We start from the raw sequence: 17767 nt of genomic DNA on the forward strand, positions 1-17767 counted from the left end.
ACAATTTGTCCGGCATGGTGGCAAAGCGGAGGTTGCAGTGAGCCGAGATCGCGCCACTGCACTCCAGCCTGGGTGACAGAGCGAGACTCCATCTCAAAAAAAAAAAAAAGAAAAAAAGAAAAAAATCAGGGAGGTTACCAAGGAAATGGCAAACAAGGTTTCATGTGCAAGGACAGATGAGATTTGTTGACTGTCTGTTTTGGTTGATGAATTTTGTTCAGAGTTTCATCCTACTCTAAGTGGATTGAAAGTATATAAAGGTGACTTAAATTAGCACTTAGAAGATGGTATCAGAAGAAATATGGTTGATTGATGCACCAGTGAAGACAATGCCTCAGTGTTTAATCCTAGCAAGAAATTATTAAAAATTTGAAACCATTATTTTCAGCTGACATATAGAATAAACTGCATACACTGATCCCTTGCAAGAAATTTGACCTCAGTTATGAGCTCTATTGCCACAAGTTATGACTGGATTTTCAAGAGGACAGTGTATTCCATTTTTCCCTGGGCTGGTCTTCACTTGTGCATTGATTCCTACAGATGCTCAGAGGGCGCTCCTGGGATTGTCAGAGCCTCACTTTCCCCAGCTCTTTAGCCTGTACTCCCACTGCTTCTATCAACCCAGCAACACCAGATAATGCATCACACACAGAACTCATGGTTACCTTCATAACAGGATTAGCTTCTCTTACATCTAGGACTTCTATGGGCATCACTGTTGGAGGAGTAATTTGGAAAACTGTAGGCTGGCAATTCATATATGTTTCATTATGTATGTATGGAGTTTGGTATCTTTATGAAAGGCTATCCTGGAGCACCTGTGCCAAGGAAAGAGGCTTTAAACAGCGGTTTGTGAACTACGCATCTGAGAAGCTTCAGATGTTTGCTAGCTTCAGGAGTGCAAACTGCAGCCACAAAGTACAACAAGAAATGGCTATCACTTTTGCTTGCCAGTGGCAACAAGTTGTTGTTACTCAAGGATATCTGGAAGAAGAAATTACTAGATTATCCAAAGAAATAGATCAGTTAGAGAACATACAAAACAATTGAAAGCTCTTTTTTTCATATTCATAGCTTTAATAGTGTGTTCTACTCGACATTTCTACTTTCATAACTATTGCACTTAATAGCTTCCAACAGTTTATTTTATTTTATTTTATTTTATTTTGAGATGGCGTCTCACTCTGTCACCCAGGCTGGAGTGCAGTGGTGCGATCTCAGCTCACTTGAACCTCCACCTCCCAGGTTCAAGCAATTCTCCTGGTATCCAGGTGGCAGAGGGGAAATAGAGTCTGGAGAGGGAGGCCGGACATAGTGGCTCACGCCTGTAATCCCAGCACTTTGGGAGGTCGAGATGGGTGGATCACCTGAGGTCAGGAGTTTGATACCAGCCTGGCCAACGTGGTGAAACCCTGTCTCTACCAAAAACACAAAAAATTAGCTGGGCATGGTGGCGGGTTACTGTAATACCAGCTACTCAGGAGGCTGAGGCAGGAGAATTGCTTGAACTTAGGAAGTGGAGGTTGCAGTGAACTGAGATCATGCCATTGCACTTCAGTCTGGGTGACAAGAGCAAAACTTCATCTCAATAATAATAATAATAATAACAATAAATAAAAATAAAACACACTTAGTTAGCTTATAGGCTCTGCTCTGCACTTTGGCTGGTGTCAGCCAGCCTCGGCTCATTCATGTGTGCGTAGCCAGCTGCTGGTCCAGGCTTCCTGGTTGTTTTTATGCAGACTTTTATGTTTCCCACCATGTTCTGGTCCACACCTTATGTCTGCCTTCAAGGTACCCATGTCTTCAATCCCTGAGCATTTCCAAGTTCTGCAGGATGAATCAGTCCTTGGTAGGCATCTAGTTTTCATTCTACACATTCTGCTAAGGCAGTTCCCAGTCCTCAAATGTTCGTGTGCAATGAACAGGTATCTCTTGGCTTCATTTAAAAAGTCTGTGTTTCTGTCTCCTTCTTCTTCTTTTCTCTCCCATTCTCCTAGCTCATCATTAATTATCAAGGGGATATGGGTGCACACACACCTTTACTCTACCATACACAAAAGTCTGAAATGTAGCTTCTTAAATAAATGACGACCCTTGTTTAATGTCAAAGAAAGGAGTGATGAGTCGAAACCCAGCTCTCTGAGTGGCAGCCATGCGGGGAGATGTTTCCCCAGTTACTAAATTAGAGCGTAACCCACAAGAATAGACTGTGACGATGGCAACAGGAGTTTGAAGGCTCTGTCAGAACATTGTGGATGTTCTTATGGCACATGGACTCATAAATTCAAAGAGCTTTCTTATTTTTTACTAAAGGCTATGTCTTTGACTATGGGGCCTCTGTCCGACTCCAATTAGTAAGTGCACTAAAGGCTGGAAGGTTGGCTGTTTTGGGGTGTGAGATAATGATGGTTGAGCTCCTAATAATTATCCGCATTGGCTGCCTTTTGTTCTGGAAAGTATTTACTACTGCATTATGGTGGCTTTTGAATATGATTTTCAAAACATCCCAATGATGTCATTTATTTACTTTGCTGAGGAGAGATTATTTTGAGGTTTGAGAAAAAATTAAATTTCTGGCATTAGAACTGTAATAAAGCCATTTTGGGGGTCTGACTGCTCATTGCTTTCAAGCCTGGCCCCTCTTTTTTCCTCTCTGTCCACTACTTGACAGGCTGGTGCTCCCTCCATCAGCACCGGTGGGAAATTCACACCACACCAGACCCTGCCCTCATGGAGGAACCTACACCTCGGGCCCAGCCACTGACCTCCACTGAAATCCAGCCAGTAACCTTTCCTTGTTCTCTCACATCATTTTCTTTGTGCATTTTTCTACTCCTTCCCTCTCTCTAGCAAATTTGCAGAAATTCTCTCTGTATTTTTGACGTTAAGTTTTCACATGTTATGAATGATGCAAATATTTTCTCCAAGACTGTCACTTATGTTTTAGTTTTGCTCATTTCTTTTTTGCAGTACCAACATTTTGACTTTCATAATGTCACATTTGACAATCTTTTATTTTGGATTTTGTAACATTCTTAGAAAGTACTCCCTCCCTGCCCAAATTATGAAGGTTATGTTTTCCTTCTAGAATTCCTGTTAGATGGCCACTGGAATTTCTGAATCTATCTCCCCTGTCTCTCATATTTGTTTGTATTGCATTCTGGGGTAATTTCTTAATCTTTTAGTTTACAAATTTTATCTTCAGCTTTGTCCATTTTGTTATCGCACATCTACTGGCCTCATTTACTGGCCTCGTCTACTGCCCTATTTTTATTTTGGCAATCATTGTTAATTTTTGAGGTGGAAGAATAGGGAGTTGGAGCAACCAAGGGTTAAGGCGTAAGCAAAAGGACAGCAGATGCAGCTAGTTCTAGGCAAGGTTAAGCAGCCTACAGGCCACACCCTCACTCCTGTGATAACCAGACAGAAGTCTCCACTTCAGCCTCTGATTGGCTGCAGGCCAACTCTTCACTTCAGCCTCTGATTGGTCACAGGCGAAGTCTCCACTTCAGCCTTTGATTGGCTGTAGGCCAGTCCTTCAAAGGGTGTAATCAATTAGAGGCCTCTAAAGGGCACCTAGGGGGTGTTACCAAATTCTTTTAGCTTAATAAAAACCTTAAAGAACATTGTAACGTGGGCTCTTGAGCCACTTGCTCCAGCCTGCTACCACTCTCTGGAGCATACTTTCGCTTCAGTAAATCTACACTTTCATTGCTTCTTTCTTCTTTTTCTGTTTTGTCAAATTCTTTGTTCAACATACCAAGAAGCTGGACAACTCACAGTCAACACTTTCCATCTGTGGCCAGGCATGGTGGCTCACGCCTGTAATCCCAGCACTTTGAGAGGCCGAGGTGAGTGGATCATGAGGTCAGGAGTTCGAGACCAGCCTGGCCAACATGGTGAAACCCTGTATCTACTGAAAAAACAAAAATTAGCTGGGCATGATGGTGTGTGCCTGTAATCCCAGCTACTCAGGAGGCTGAGGCAGGAGAATTGCTTGAACCTGGGAGGCGGAGGTTGCAGTAAGCCAAGATCGTGCCACTGCACTCCAGTCTGAGCTACAAAGTGAGACTCCATCTAAAACATTAAGAAAAAAATGACTTTCCATCCAGTAACATTTTCAATAAGTTAATTTTTTTTTTCATAACACTTAAAAAATGCAGTATCTACTTAAACTCAGGATATTCATTCTGAGTTATTCAGAATGATATTCTCAGGATATTCTCAGGATATTCATTATACTTATGATGAAAATCCTTTCCTCTTTGCCCTACTAGCTTTGTTTTCTTTGGGGCTACTTCTGTTTCCTCAAATGATTGATTCCAGGTTTTCTGTTCCTGTGTGTAGTTGAGGGTCTGTATTAAACATTGGGTTTCCTCAGCCCATGGGGAAACTCCTGGTGGTCCGATGGTAATTGTCATGGAAGAAACCCTACACTGGTCAACCTGGGAGTGGAAAAGACTGTGTGGTCCTCTGGCATGGGAGCAGGGGGTTGCCTTCTGAGTTTGATTTCCCACTCCTCTCCTTATCCAGGGGGCTTGGACCCTGGCTTGGGGTCTGCTCTAAAAGTGGGGAGTTCTGGGCTTGTGTTTTGATTCTCCTTCCCCATCCAGGAAGGTTTTGTTTTCTCTTCACAGTGTCCATCACTTGGGTCCAAAGCTGTCGCTCCAGCAGCTCCATGGAGGGTGACAGAGAGGCATGGTGGCCTACCGACCCCAAATGCGGCTCTGCAGCCTCCTGGGCAATCTGCCTGAGCCCCATTCTGGGCTTTGTGTTTATTGGCTCTAAGCCTGGAATTTTCCAAGGACATTGTTAACAACCCTGACTACTACATCATCTGGATACTTCAATTTTTCTTCCATCACTCAAAACCCATCTTCTTCCCCCAATTTTTATTATTATGAAAGTTATTATATACATGTATCAGGAGATATTCTAAGAATGCTTATAGCAAAATACAGCATTCTCTTACACCCTGTGTCCTACACACCACTCCAGCTTTTCCCCAACCCAGAATGCTTTTTCTTGGGGGGAATTTACCTGCTGCATCTGCAAACAACATGCTTATGTTGTCGCATCTTGAAATTTTGGACTTGCAGATCCCCTGTTGCCTTCCCAGCCCCACCACAGACTTCCATCCTTCCCACTCCCCTCCCCGTGCTGTCAAGACGGTGGCATCCTGGTGCTGGTAGAACAGTGCTCACTACTCACGTTATGACAGTAATAGACATGTCTGCTGTCACTGAGATTTTTGCAAAAGCCTATCTATGTTGGTATTTCCTTTTCTACCCCAACTTTTTGTTTTCCCTAGAGATAGCGTTCATTTTATTGTTTATTCCCCCCCCCCCCCCTTTTTTTTTGTTGTTGAGACGGAGTTTCACTCTTATTGCCCAGGCTGGAGTGCAATGGTGCCATCTTGGCTCACTGCAACCTCTGCCTCCCGGGTTCAAGCAATTCTCCTGCCTCAGCCTCCCGAGTAACCGGGATTACAAGCATGCGCCACCACACCCAGCTAATTTTTTTTCTTTTTTTTTTTGAGACAGAGTCTTGCTGTGTTGCCCAGGCTGGAGTGCAGTGGCACATCTCGGCTCACTGCAAGCTCCGCCTCCTGGGTCCACGCCATTCTCCTGCCTCAGCCTCCCGAGTAGCTGGGACTACAGGCGCCCGGCACCGCACCTGGCTAATTTTTTGTATATTTAGTAGAGACGGGGTTTCACCATGTTGGTCAGGCTGGTCTCAACTCCAGACCTCAGGTGATCCACCCACCTTGGCCTCCCAAAGTGCTGGGATTACAGGCGTGAGCCACCATGCCTGGCCTATTGTTTATTAACTTGGTTTTAAATACATATATAATCGTCATTAATCCAAGCACAATTTTCCACCAGTTATTTAAGTCTCTTCTCAGTATAATCAGGTGCATCGAGTGTTTTATCACTTTCCTATTTCTGAAGACTCCTTTCCCACCCACTCCAATCCTTCCTGGGTTGAATCTTCTGTTTTCTATATCACAACATTTCTTCTTTTTGACTGAATTCTCTTTTTGGGCAAAAGGACATCCTCTAGTGGCTTCATGAGATACTCTCATTATTTGCAGGTTCCAAACTTCCAAATTTGCCTGCTCGCTGAAATTTATTTGTAACCCCCGAATCAATCATTGTCAGGCCTCCTCAGTCATTCACAAGCGTGCCCCGAGCGGTGAAAAATGTGTTTCCGCAGGCGCAGTTCTTAGCTGAGGTCAAACAAGGCAGTGTGCTGCCTCTTGTTTCAACTGTCGTACTGTAACGGTGTCCTGATCACCATCTATTTAGTGTCACATGTTGTACATTTTTGTGCTTTTTTCAGTAATTTTTTTTAAAAGAAAAATTTCATTTTAATCCAGCCTGATCCCTACACGTGTGTTTCACACAGACCTTATTTTTTAAACAGTTTATCGTATTTAATACATTATAAAATTTGAAAAATTGTAGGAAAGCAGCAGACTTGAACGGGAGCAATTCAAACAAGGAATAATTCTGGCCCCTTGGCAAAACTGATTAGTTTTAAAACAAAGTAAAGTTCACATCTGTGAGGTGGACAAAAAAGTGTGACTTCTGTACAAACTACATTTAGCATTTCGTGTCTAACATCTTTCAAATGCAGTGTGCTCATGAGGGTTTTTCTGAAGTCTTGCCCGGTCCCTGCCAAAAGAGAGATGTGGAACCTCCGTATACAAAGAAACTTGATTCAAGGTGTTTTTGTTGTTGCTGTTGTTTTAAAAAAAAAAAAAAAGGAAAAGGAAAGACAAAGGAAAAAGAAATAATGGATGGCTGTTGGCAATGGAAACTGTAAGGAGACTGTGTCCTCACCGCTCATGGCTTGTTTATTAGTCAGAGGCTCGGGAGGCCCAGGACACTTCATGGCCATCACACCACCAACTGCGGCTAGCACCCTTTTTTTTTCTTCTTTTTTTCATTTCCTATCTTTTGACATATATATATATAATTTTTTTAACACCTTGAGGATATCATTATTCCAATTGTTCCCATATGAATACAGGTGTGGTCTCTATTGGATATAAATGTGTCTTTTATTCAAGTTTAGGTCCAGGACTTGGTTTGCTCTCTGAACTGCACATAAATGTCCTTTTTGTTGTTGTTGTTTGAGCTATTAGTTGTATGTGTTTTCCTTTTTGCATAAGAAATATGTCCGTTTAGTCCAGAGGCTCTTGCTTTATCTGGGTGATGGAGGGTACGGGGGGACGTCCGCCTCAGTTCCCTATGAAGGACGCATTCGCAGAACTAGGACGAGCCCACTCCTTCCCCACAGGAGCCCACGATTTCAAATCCTCTTTGCTGCAACCTCTCGAGGACCTGGACTGAGATGAGGTGACAGTAGCCACTTAGTGGAAACCTGACGACGTGTGTTAGGTCGTGATTCTAGTCGGCATTGACAGAGTTACACATCACGTCGCCGATCTCTGGAAATACCTGACGACGTGTGTTGAGTCGTGATTCTAGTCTGCATTGACAGAGTTACACATCACGTCGCCGATCTCTGGAAATACTTCTTCTATCAGGGATTTGTCACTGCTTAGTGTAATCCTTTCCCTGAGGTCTGGGTCCACACGCGCAACAAGGCACTCACAGGGCCTTTAAAAACGACCAGTTTCTCTGTCCTACTTCAACAAACAGTGCTGTTTGAGACTGTCCAAAACAATGGGCTCTGTACCATCAAAAAGTCTTCCGATTCTGGTTACAGGGTATTTGGTGAGGGTGGCCAGGCTGCTGGTGTACATGTGGCCGCCCACATCAATGTGGACAGGTGCACTGGATTTTGTGAGTTGTGCCGGTGTAGGGATGCCTTGGTTGTTCAGCGGAGATGCAGGGGATCTAGTGATCAGAGGTCTTGACATATTGGGCCGACTGTCCCTCTGGCGGATAACCGCGCGGGCCTGGGCGGGAGAGAGAGAGACGGCCGGCGGGAGGCCGGGACTCCCGGTCTGGCTTCTCTAAGTAATGCCCGAGGAGTAGTGCCCCTTCCACTGCCCCCTCATTGCCCCCTGGAGCCGGGGGATCAGGGCAGCGCCTGCGCCGGGTGTGCCGCGGGTGTTGCCGCGGGAAACCCATGTCTGGGGCCGCCCGGGGTGGAGCCTGTCAGTGATTTAATTGTTTAATATGGGCCCCCAAGTTGGCCGGGTGCGGTGGCTTACTCCTCTAATCCCAGCACTTTGGGAGGCTGAGGCGGGCGGATCACGAGGTCAGGGGATAAAGACCATCCTGGCCAGCATGGTGAAACCCCGTCTGTACTAAAAATACAAAAATTAGCCAGGCGTGGTGGCGCTCACCTGTAGTCCCAGCTACTCGGGAGGCTGAGGCAGGAGAATTGCTTGAATCCGAGTTGCAGTGAGTCGAGATCGCGCCACTGCACTCCAGCCTGCCAATAGAGTGAGACTCTGTCTCAAAAATAAATTTAAAAAAGAAAGGCCCCCAAGTGTACTGCTGAAGTGGTGTCTAGTGTTCCTAAGTGCAGAAAGGCTGTGATGTGCTTTACAGAGAAAATAGACGTGTTAGACAAGCTTGGCCCAGGCATGAGTTATAGTGCTGTTGACAGTAAGTTCAACAGCATTGAGTCAACAATACTTTACATCCAGAAGGAGGAAGAGGAAAGTCATTGACGCAGATGTGAGACCACTCTGAAAAGTGCCCAAGTAACACCTATAGTACCTGGTAAAGTTATGGGAAAAAGAAGAAGAAGGAGAAGGAGAAGAAGAAGAAGAAGAAAGAAGAAGGTGAAATTTGTGGATTCATGAGATGACATTAAAAATTTAGTGGACTGGCTGGGCACAGTGGTTTGCCTGTAATCCCAGCACTTTGGGAGGCCGAGGCAGGCAGATCACGAGGTCAGGAGTTTGAGACCAGCCTGATCAACATGGTGAAACCTTGTCTCTACTAAAAATACAAAAATTAGCTGGGTGTGGTGGTGCATGCTTGTAATCCCAGCTACTCAGGAGGCTGAGGCAGGAGGATCTCTTGAACCCGGGAGGTGGAGGTTGTAGTGAGTCAAGATTGCACCACTGCACCGCAGCCTGAGAGACAGAGTGAGACTCCATCTCAAAAAAAAAAAAAAAAAAAAGGTTAGTAGACAGCATTGTTGTGAGGCTGACAGCCAAAGAAATTTGTAGTCACATTACCCAAGGTCAGGAAAATGCAAAACTCTTCCCAGCTTGTGTTTTATTATAAAGAATAATACATATAGTTAGCTATTGGTAAGAAATATATATTAAACAAGGTGTGTGTAGATAAAAACACATAAAACAAAAATATGTATTGGTTGGATGACAAAAATGTAGTGACCAGAGGCATGGAAGCTAACCGTGCATTTCTCCAGGAGCGATGGTTCAGTATGGGCTAGCAGTGTTCACAGTGTCTTTAGAGAACATACTCCAGCACTCACCAAGGCCATGCTTCTTGCATCACAGCTAAGCTTCCTGCATCCACCAAGGCCTTGCCTCCTGTGTTATAGCCATGCCTCCTGTACCTACCAAGGCCACGCCTCCTGTGTCATGGCCCACCCTCCTGTACCCAACAAGGCCGTGTCTCCTGTATTCATCACTGCTATGCCCCCATTCAATAGCCACACTACACTTCCTACACCACAGCCTTGCCCCCTGCACCCACCACAGCTATGACTATCCAATAGCCACACCTCCCCTACCACAGCCACACCCCCAGCACCCTCCACAGCCACACCCCCTCCACAGCCACACCCCCCACAACCGCACCCCCTCCACAGCCATGCCTCCTGCACCCACCACTGCTATGACTATCCAATAGCCACACCTCCCTACCTCAGCCACACCCCCAGCACCCACCACAGCCACACCCGGCCCCCTCCACAGCCACACCCCCTTCACAGCCACACCCCCACAACTGCACCCCTCCACAGCCATGCCCTCCCACTCCACCACAGCTATGACCTCATCCACCAGCCACACCCCCCCCACCACAGCCACACCCAGCACCCTCCACAGCCACACCCCTCCACAGCCACACCCCCACAATGGCACCTGCTCCACAGCCACGCCTCCTGCACTCCACATTGTGCTGATCTTTTCCATCCACTAGCCACACCTCCCCACCACAGCCACACCCCAGCACTCTACACAGCCACACATCCCTCCACACCACGTACTGACGTGGCACTCCTCCACAGCCACGCCTCCTGCACCCTCCACAGCTATGACTATCCGATAGCCTAACCTCCCCTACCACAGCCACACCCAGCACCCACCACAGCCACACCCAGCACCCTCCACAACTGCACCCCCTCCACAGCCAGCCACGCCTCCTGCACCCACCACAGCCACACCACAGCACTCTTCATAGCCATACTTCCTGCACCTTCCACGGACACGACTCTTGCTTTGGCCTTCACAGGCTGCAGTAACATCTCCTCTCCTCCCTCCTTTCCCTTAACCCTTATGGCTAATCTTTAGGTTCCTTTAACATCGCTTTTATTTCTTTTACTTCTGCCGATACTTCTGGTTGAATTCTTTTCATTTAAATGCTCTCCAGCATCCATCTCTCTTCTTTCAGACCTTGGCTGACTTCCTTCTTTACCAGCTGCTCGGAAGCTGTCTGGCCTCTCCACAGGACCCATTCATTTCCCCGCCTTCCAGAATCCCCCCTTTCCCCCAGACTTCAGCAGGAACCTGTGCCAACGAGATCCACAGAGCAGAGTAATTTCTCTTCGATATTGTCAGTCTCTCCTCCTCTAAGGAGATAGGAATAGCACGGGTAGTTGCAGGAGTATGGACAAACCCAAAGTGCCCCTGAAGCAGGGGCTAGGCAAAGAAACCACAGGGTAGAGAAAGCCCAAAATAAGGCAGAGAAAGTGACCAAAACCCTGGTCAGGGTGACATGTCCGTGACTCTTCCAGGCAAACCCAAATAAGGGAGAAAGGGGGCAATAACAGGAGGGGGGAGGAGTCCCTGAAATCCCCTCCTTTTCCAGAATACCTAATGAGCATTCCACCTCCTTATTAAAGAAACATCCCAGCTGGGCGCGGTGGCTCCCACCTGTAATCCCAGTACTTTGGGAGGCCGAGGCGGGTGGATCATGAGGTCAGGAGATCGAGACCATCCTGGCTAACACGGTGAAACCTCATCTCTACTAACAATACAAAAAATTAGCCGGGCGTGGCGGTGGGCACCTGTAGTCCCAGCTACTCAGGAGGTTAAGGCAGGAGAATGGCGTCAATCCAGGAGGCGGAGCTTGCAGTGAGGAGAGATCGTGCCACTGGACTGCAGCCTGGGGGACAGAGCAAGACTCCATCTAAAAAATAAAAATAAAATAAATAATAAAAAAGAAACATCCCTAAAACAAGAAACCCAGACTCCGTTGTGCCTGACTTGCTCTCACGGGCATGCCAGTGCTTCTCTCAAGCGCAGACTTTTGCTTTACAATGGAAGCTTCTCGCCTTGAGCTTCATCTGACTCGACCCGCGCCTGAATTGTTCTTGTGATGCTGTCAAGAACCTGGAAAACCGGCTGGGGCCGGGGTCTCCCTGGCATCCGGAGACCTACGTGAGCCCTCCAGCATAGCTTTTTTCTTTCGAGATACAAACACAATTGTATGATTTTCACCTTAAAAGATAAAGAGAGAGCTATCCACCTCAAGTCTTCTTCATAGTCAAATTTCTAAAAATAGTTTCATTTCCCTCCTAACTTCCCTTCTGGCTCAACCCCATTCAAAATCTAGCTTCCACCTTCTTTCCTCTATCGAGACTACTAGAACACAGGACTCCAGTTTTACCCAGAATCATGAGCGTTGTAGACACTTCCCATCCTCTGCCGTGTGCCCTGCTGCTGACTTTTGGCACAGATGCCATCCCCTCCTTCCTTCCTCATTGCTCCATTTCTGTGATTCCTGCTCTTCTCTCCACTGCCACTTCATTCTCAGTGACCTGAGTGTTCACATGTCCCTCCTTCTCCCAGTCTCTCACGTCGTTCTCAAAGGATCTGTGGATTCACCCAGCCCAAATGCCAATGACTGTCAAGTTTCTCTCTAGATAATTCTCTCTTCAGCACTCCAGACCAATCTTCCAAACGGCTGCCTGGGTTTCTACACTAAAAACCCAAATCATGATTAGCACCTCAACTTCACGTGCCCAAAGCGGAAGCTCTGTCTTCGCTTCATCAAACTTATCCTGTGTTTCCTGAGATTCCTGGTTTGGGTATTTCCTACCTTGTCACTCAATTTCAAAACCTGGGAGCTGACCCACTGATCTCAAGATAATCATCCAATCATTTTAACCCTGACTCCTGTAGTGGTGAATTCTGTGTGTCAACTTGATTGGGCCACAGTATGTGCAGATATTTAGCAACAATTGGTATTTAACATATAATGGGTGTGTCTGTGGTGTTTCTGGAAAACAGCAGCATTTGAATTGGTGGACTGAGGAAAGCAGGTGGCCCTCCCCAATGTGGGTGGACAGTGTCCAATCCGTTGAAGGCCTAAATAGAACAAAAAAGGTGGAAGAGGGTTGAATTCACTCTGCCTGACTGAGTTGGGCCATTGAATTTTTCCTGCCTTCAGTGCTCCAGGTTCTCAGGCCTTCAAACTTTAGACTGGAATCTACAGCTCTACACCACTGGCTCTCACGCCCTCAGGCCTTTGAACTACACCATCAACTTTCCTGAGTCTCCAGCTTGCAGGTAGTAGATCATGAGTCTTCTCAGCCTCCATAATCCTGTGAGCCAGTTCCTCATAATAAATCTCTACACACACATACACACACACACACACATTCTATTTGTTCTGTTTCTTTGGAGAATTGTAATAATACTCCTAAATATTTCTCAGATTTGTCTTGCCTCTTTCACCATTGCCTTATTTCAGATTCATCTTTTCTCACCTGGATTAATGCAGTAATCTTCTAGCTCAGTGGTTCTCAAAATGTGCTTCCTGGACCAGTAGCCTCAGCATCCCCTATGCTAGAGCTTCTCACTAGACATCCAATTTAAAAGAATGTCCAAGTTATAAGACTCCAAGAATGTGACAGTTTTCTAAATTGTTTGCTTTATTATCTGAAAACATGAAAGTGGATAAATCACACAGCTTGTCAAGATCCTGATTCTTTTTTGCATCCCCTTCCTCTGTTCAATTCTGTTCCAAAATTAAAGTGATTCAAAGCACCTGTGTTCATTAGCCACATGTTTTCTTTCTCATTTCCATCTGCATTTCCAAAGCCTTAACTGCTTACTATTTTTAGGAAGATGAAGGCAATAGATCTTTTGTTCTTTTTCTATTAACAAGGATCTGTACGTATGTAACACACAGTTCCTTTTTTTATGACTTTGGAACATCATGAAAGCATTTCATGATATTTCATTAAAAAACAAACCCTGAACAATGGTTTTAAACCCTGGGAAGAACTTAGAATCAAGATTTTAAAAATGCAACTGAAAAACATGGTAGGAACAAAGTTCAACTGATGCTTGTGTTGAGAAGTGCCAGGCAGATGGGGCCTTTGGCAGTGGGTGGGACCCTCTGTTCCCACAGTGACTGTTCCCACACAGACAGATGGAGTTTCCCCTTCAGCCATCAATACCTTTGCGACTATGATTACAGTTGTGTCAACAGGTTCTCAGGCTATTGTTCCCATTTATTTAACTGGGGGAGCTTTGAAAACCCCCGATGTCCAAACCAATGACCTCAGACCCCTGGGATTGGGGGGAAAGCAGGGGATCAGGACTTTCTAAAGATCCCTGGTGATTGCAATGTGTCACTGAGGTTGAGAACCATAAATTAAACTGTTTCTTTCCGGAAAGTACTTACAGATTATGTGATTGATCTCTTGCTGTTCTTCTGCTAGTGAATGATTTCTTCTGACAGAGACAACAGAAATTCAGTTTTTCAAGGAACTACTTCTTTAGTGGCCTACTGCAAAGGCAAAGAGGCAAAACGTCAGCAACAACAATAATAATATTTAATGTCAGATGGCCATGTATAGGAATCCAATTATTTTCAGAAAAATAAACTATCAAGAAATTGATTTTATAACCCATAAATGCAGAATTGAAAAGAAGAGTCTTATCTGGGAAAACTGAGATTCAATTAGTTTGTTTTTTTGTATTATCAAATGCAAATGTCTCAGCAAAGATTATGTTGACTGCGTGGGTGTTTGTGTGTATGCGTGTGTGTGTGAGCAAAACGCCTGCTTTGTTTTTATGAACGGAACCAACAAGTAACACTTAAAAGTCTCAGCAGGGGAAGACTTACGAACAGTCAATCTTCTGGCTGCTGTGCAGCCAACGGAGATTATTTGTAAGGAAAGTCAATACAGATGTCTCCAGATTCTAACATGTGCCCTAAACAGTTTTTAAATAGGCTAGTATGCACCCAGTATGTTTGTTTATATTTATCATGGGTTTATATATATTTATCCTTAAAATATTTTAAGTATACCTTTACATTATAACCCTGTGTTCATTATAACATATGCAAAAATAGAAACTAAAAGGGATAAATTGGAGATGCAATAAGCATTATTTAAAAATACTTGCATTGTATCTAAGACATAAAAACCTATTTTACTTTCACTAGAAAATATTCTAATACAGCAATGTGATTGGACGTATATTGTTATTTTTGAAAAATTGAGCTTGAATCTTTTGATACAACTTCTTTTGTGAAGTTCTGACTCTAGATTCCATTTATTTTGATGCCTGGTTTCTATCTCCTTCATTGTTGCAAAAGGTTCTTTGAAACACGAGAATCCAGACAGAAGCCTGTGGCTGTGCTGCCCTTGCCAGCTGTGCATCCCAGAGTCCAGGTCCACCTGCCGGCTTTGCAGAGATCTGAAGGGAGTCAGGCTCATCTTTCCTGATACAGTTCAGGAGGCCTTGCAAATCGATTCGAAGGGGTCTTACTTTTTATGTTTTATGAAGTGGGTTCTTCATTTGGAAGATTACAAAACATAAAAAAAAAAAAAACTCTGTTCCTCAATTTTTAAGTGTGTTATAAGAAATTTCACAATGACACAGAATTTTCTCATCTCTCTTTCAAAAAAGGTTTTTTTTTTCTCCTTGTTAGAATCTAAAATTTGCCTTGAAAGAGTAGATTTTTGTCTGTTCTTTTTTTATTATTATTTTTTGTTGTTGTTGTTGAGACGAGGTCTCCCTCTGTCGCCCAGGCTGGAGTGCAGTGTCGCGATCTCGACTCACTGCAAGCTCCGCCTCCCGGGTTCACGCTATTCTCCTGCCTCAGCCTCCAGAGTAGCTGGGACTACAGATGCCCACCACCACACCCGGCTAATTTTTTGTATTTTTAGTAGAGATGGGGTTTCGCTGTGTTAGCCAGGCTCGTCTCGATATCCTGACCTCGTGATTCCCCCGCCTCAGCCTCCCAAAGTGCTGGGATTACAGGCGTGAGCCACTGCCTCTGGCCGTCTGTTCATTTTTTGAAAATATCTTCCAGGCAACAAATTACTAAGACATTTCTATTTATAGAAATGTTTAGCAGCATTAGCACATTTTGGTTGTAATGTTTAAGATAAAAACTCTGGTTTAAATATTTTATTATGAGATGACCTACAAATTACCATGAATGCCAAAGACTTTCTCGGTTGTTCCCTGTATAATTACGATACTTCTCAATTAAGAGATTTTCAACTTAATAATAACACCTATAAATTCACTTAACTGGATGTGGGCAGAAGTCCATGAGTAATAATTGAGTGTGGGGGCCGCTCTCATTATGGAACTTCTGCTTATTTCTCAGATGCCCCCGCCACCCCCTTGTGACAAGGGGGCATAAACCCTGAATCCAAATGGCAGATCTGATGGCTGCCCCCATGGATTTGGAAACGGCTGGTCTAGACAACCAAGAAGGTGAGAGTTCACCAGGAATTCAGCAATTCTGCTGTTCATCTTTTTTATTTTTTCCTTTTATATTTTTGTCTTTTAAAGTTTTAATCATACAGGTCTTCACTTCTTGCTACACGTATTTCTACGTATTTTTAATTAGGTCGTTATTATCCATGGGAAATTTAAAAAAGTGGTTATTATATGAAATTCTGAGCACCATTGCTTCTGGATATTGGCTCTACCACTTACCAGCTTTTGACTTGTACAAATTACTAGCTTCTTTGTGCCTTGGTTCCCTCATCTTTACAATGGGGATAACGGTACTGTGTGCCTCTCAGGATGGTTATGAGAATGAAACTAGCTCATGTGTGAGACACGCTCAGCACAAAGCCTGGAGAGAGTGAGCTGTTGTGATGATGATGATGATGATTCTCCAGCCATCTCACTGAATTCTTTTTTCCTTATGATAAAATTTTTATTCTTTTAGATTTTCCAGGCATATGTCATCTAAAAATAATACTTTTGCCTCCTTCTGTCCTATATTTATACCTTCTTTCTTTTGTCTAACAACAGGCAAAACAATTTAATAATGAGAATACAACTAAGTAATGGAGATAACACACAACCACATGTACCTGATTTTAATGGCATATTTTATCATTAAGTGATGCACACACACACACACACACGTCTTATTGAATAATTGAAATATTTTTATTTTTATTATACTTATGGCTTTAATCAAGCATGAGGGTGTTTTTGTTTTGTTTTGTTTTGAGACAGAGTCTCACTCTGTTGCCCAGGCTGGAGTGCAGTGGCATGATCTCGGTTCACTGCAACCACCACCTCCTGGGTTCAAGAGATTCTCCTGCTTCAGCCTCCCGAGTAACTTGGATTACAGGCATGTGACACCACGTCTGGCTAATTTTTGTATTTCTAGTAGAGACAGTGTTTCATCATGTTGGCCAGACTGGTCCTGAACCCCTGACCTCAGGTGATCTGCCCTCCTCGGCCTCCCAAAGTGCCGGGATTACAGGCATGAGCCACCACACATGGCCTAAGCATGAATTTTTAAGTGATCATACAGTTTTTCTTGTTGATTTTTAATATGATTAATTATACTGGTTGATTTCCTGATATTGCACCATCTTCGTGGTGACTGAGATGACCTTTAACTTGTCTGAAGTTTATGATTTTATAATGCACTATTTATTAATATCTTATTAAGGATTTGCATTAATATTTACTTTAGTATTAACAAGGGAGATTTGTCTCTTAATCATTTTTAACATCTCCCTTTCCTCATATTTCTGCTGGATTAGTATTGTTACTAAGAACTTGATTGGATTCAAGTGTGGTTATTTGGGAAGTCTACCTCACAGACGCTGTTCTCTTTCAGAAGACTTTTATTGTCTGGCAGTCTCTCTGTTTTTTTTTTTTTTTTGTTTTTTTTTTTTAATTGAGACAGGATCTGGCTCTGTTGCCCAGGCTGGAGTGCACTGGTGCAATTGTAGCTCACTGCGGCCTCAAACTCTGAGGCTCAAGTGATCCTCCCACCTCAGCCTCTCGAGTAGCTGGAACTACAGGCGTGCATCACAGCCAGCTAATTTTTTTATTTCTAGTAGAGACGAGATCTCACTACATTGCTCAGGCTGGTCTCAAAGTCCTAGGCTCAAGGAATCCTGTCACTTCAGCCTCCCAAAGTGCTGGGATTACAGGCATGAGCCACCCACGCCCAGCCAGGCTGTCTCTTTTTGTGATGTCAGCAGCCAGTGATGCACAGAGCTTATATCTGTTAATTCAGTAGAAATTGCAAAATAGTGGTATTATAATTGTATCAGCCTTTATCTTCATTTATTTCCCGGAATACTAACTTTTCCTTATCTACTTCAATTTGTAAAGGAAAGATGAGAA

At 44.1% G+C, this 17767-nt stretch overlaps 2 pseudogenes; one reads left to right on the forward strand and one right to left on the reverse strand.

Moving 5' to 3' along the window:
• Positions 1-74: 74 nt before the first annotated feature.
• On the forward strand, positions 75-1077 carry LOC110740458 (annotated as a pseudogene).
• A 5687-nt stretch (positions 1078-6764) lies between these two features.
• Positions 6765-7970, reverse strand: LOC110741461 (annotated as a pseudogene).
• Positions 7971-17767: the final 9797 nt, after the last annotated feature.

The sequence above is a fragment of the Papio anubis genome, chromosome 13, assembly GCF_008728515.1.
Source record: "Papio anubis isolate 15944 chromosome 13, Panubis1.0, whole genome shotgun sequence".
NCBI classification, from domain to species: domain Eukaryota; kingdom Metazoa; phylum Chordata; class Mammalia; order Primates; family Cercopithecidae; genus Papio; species Papio anubis.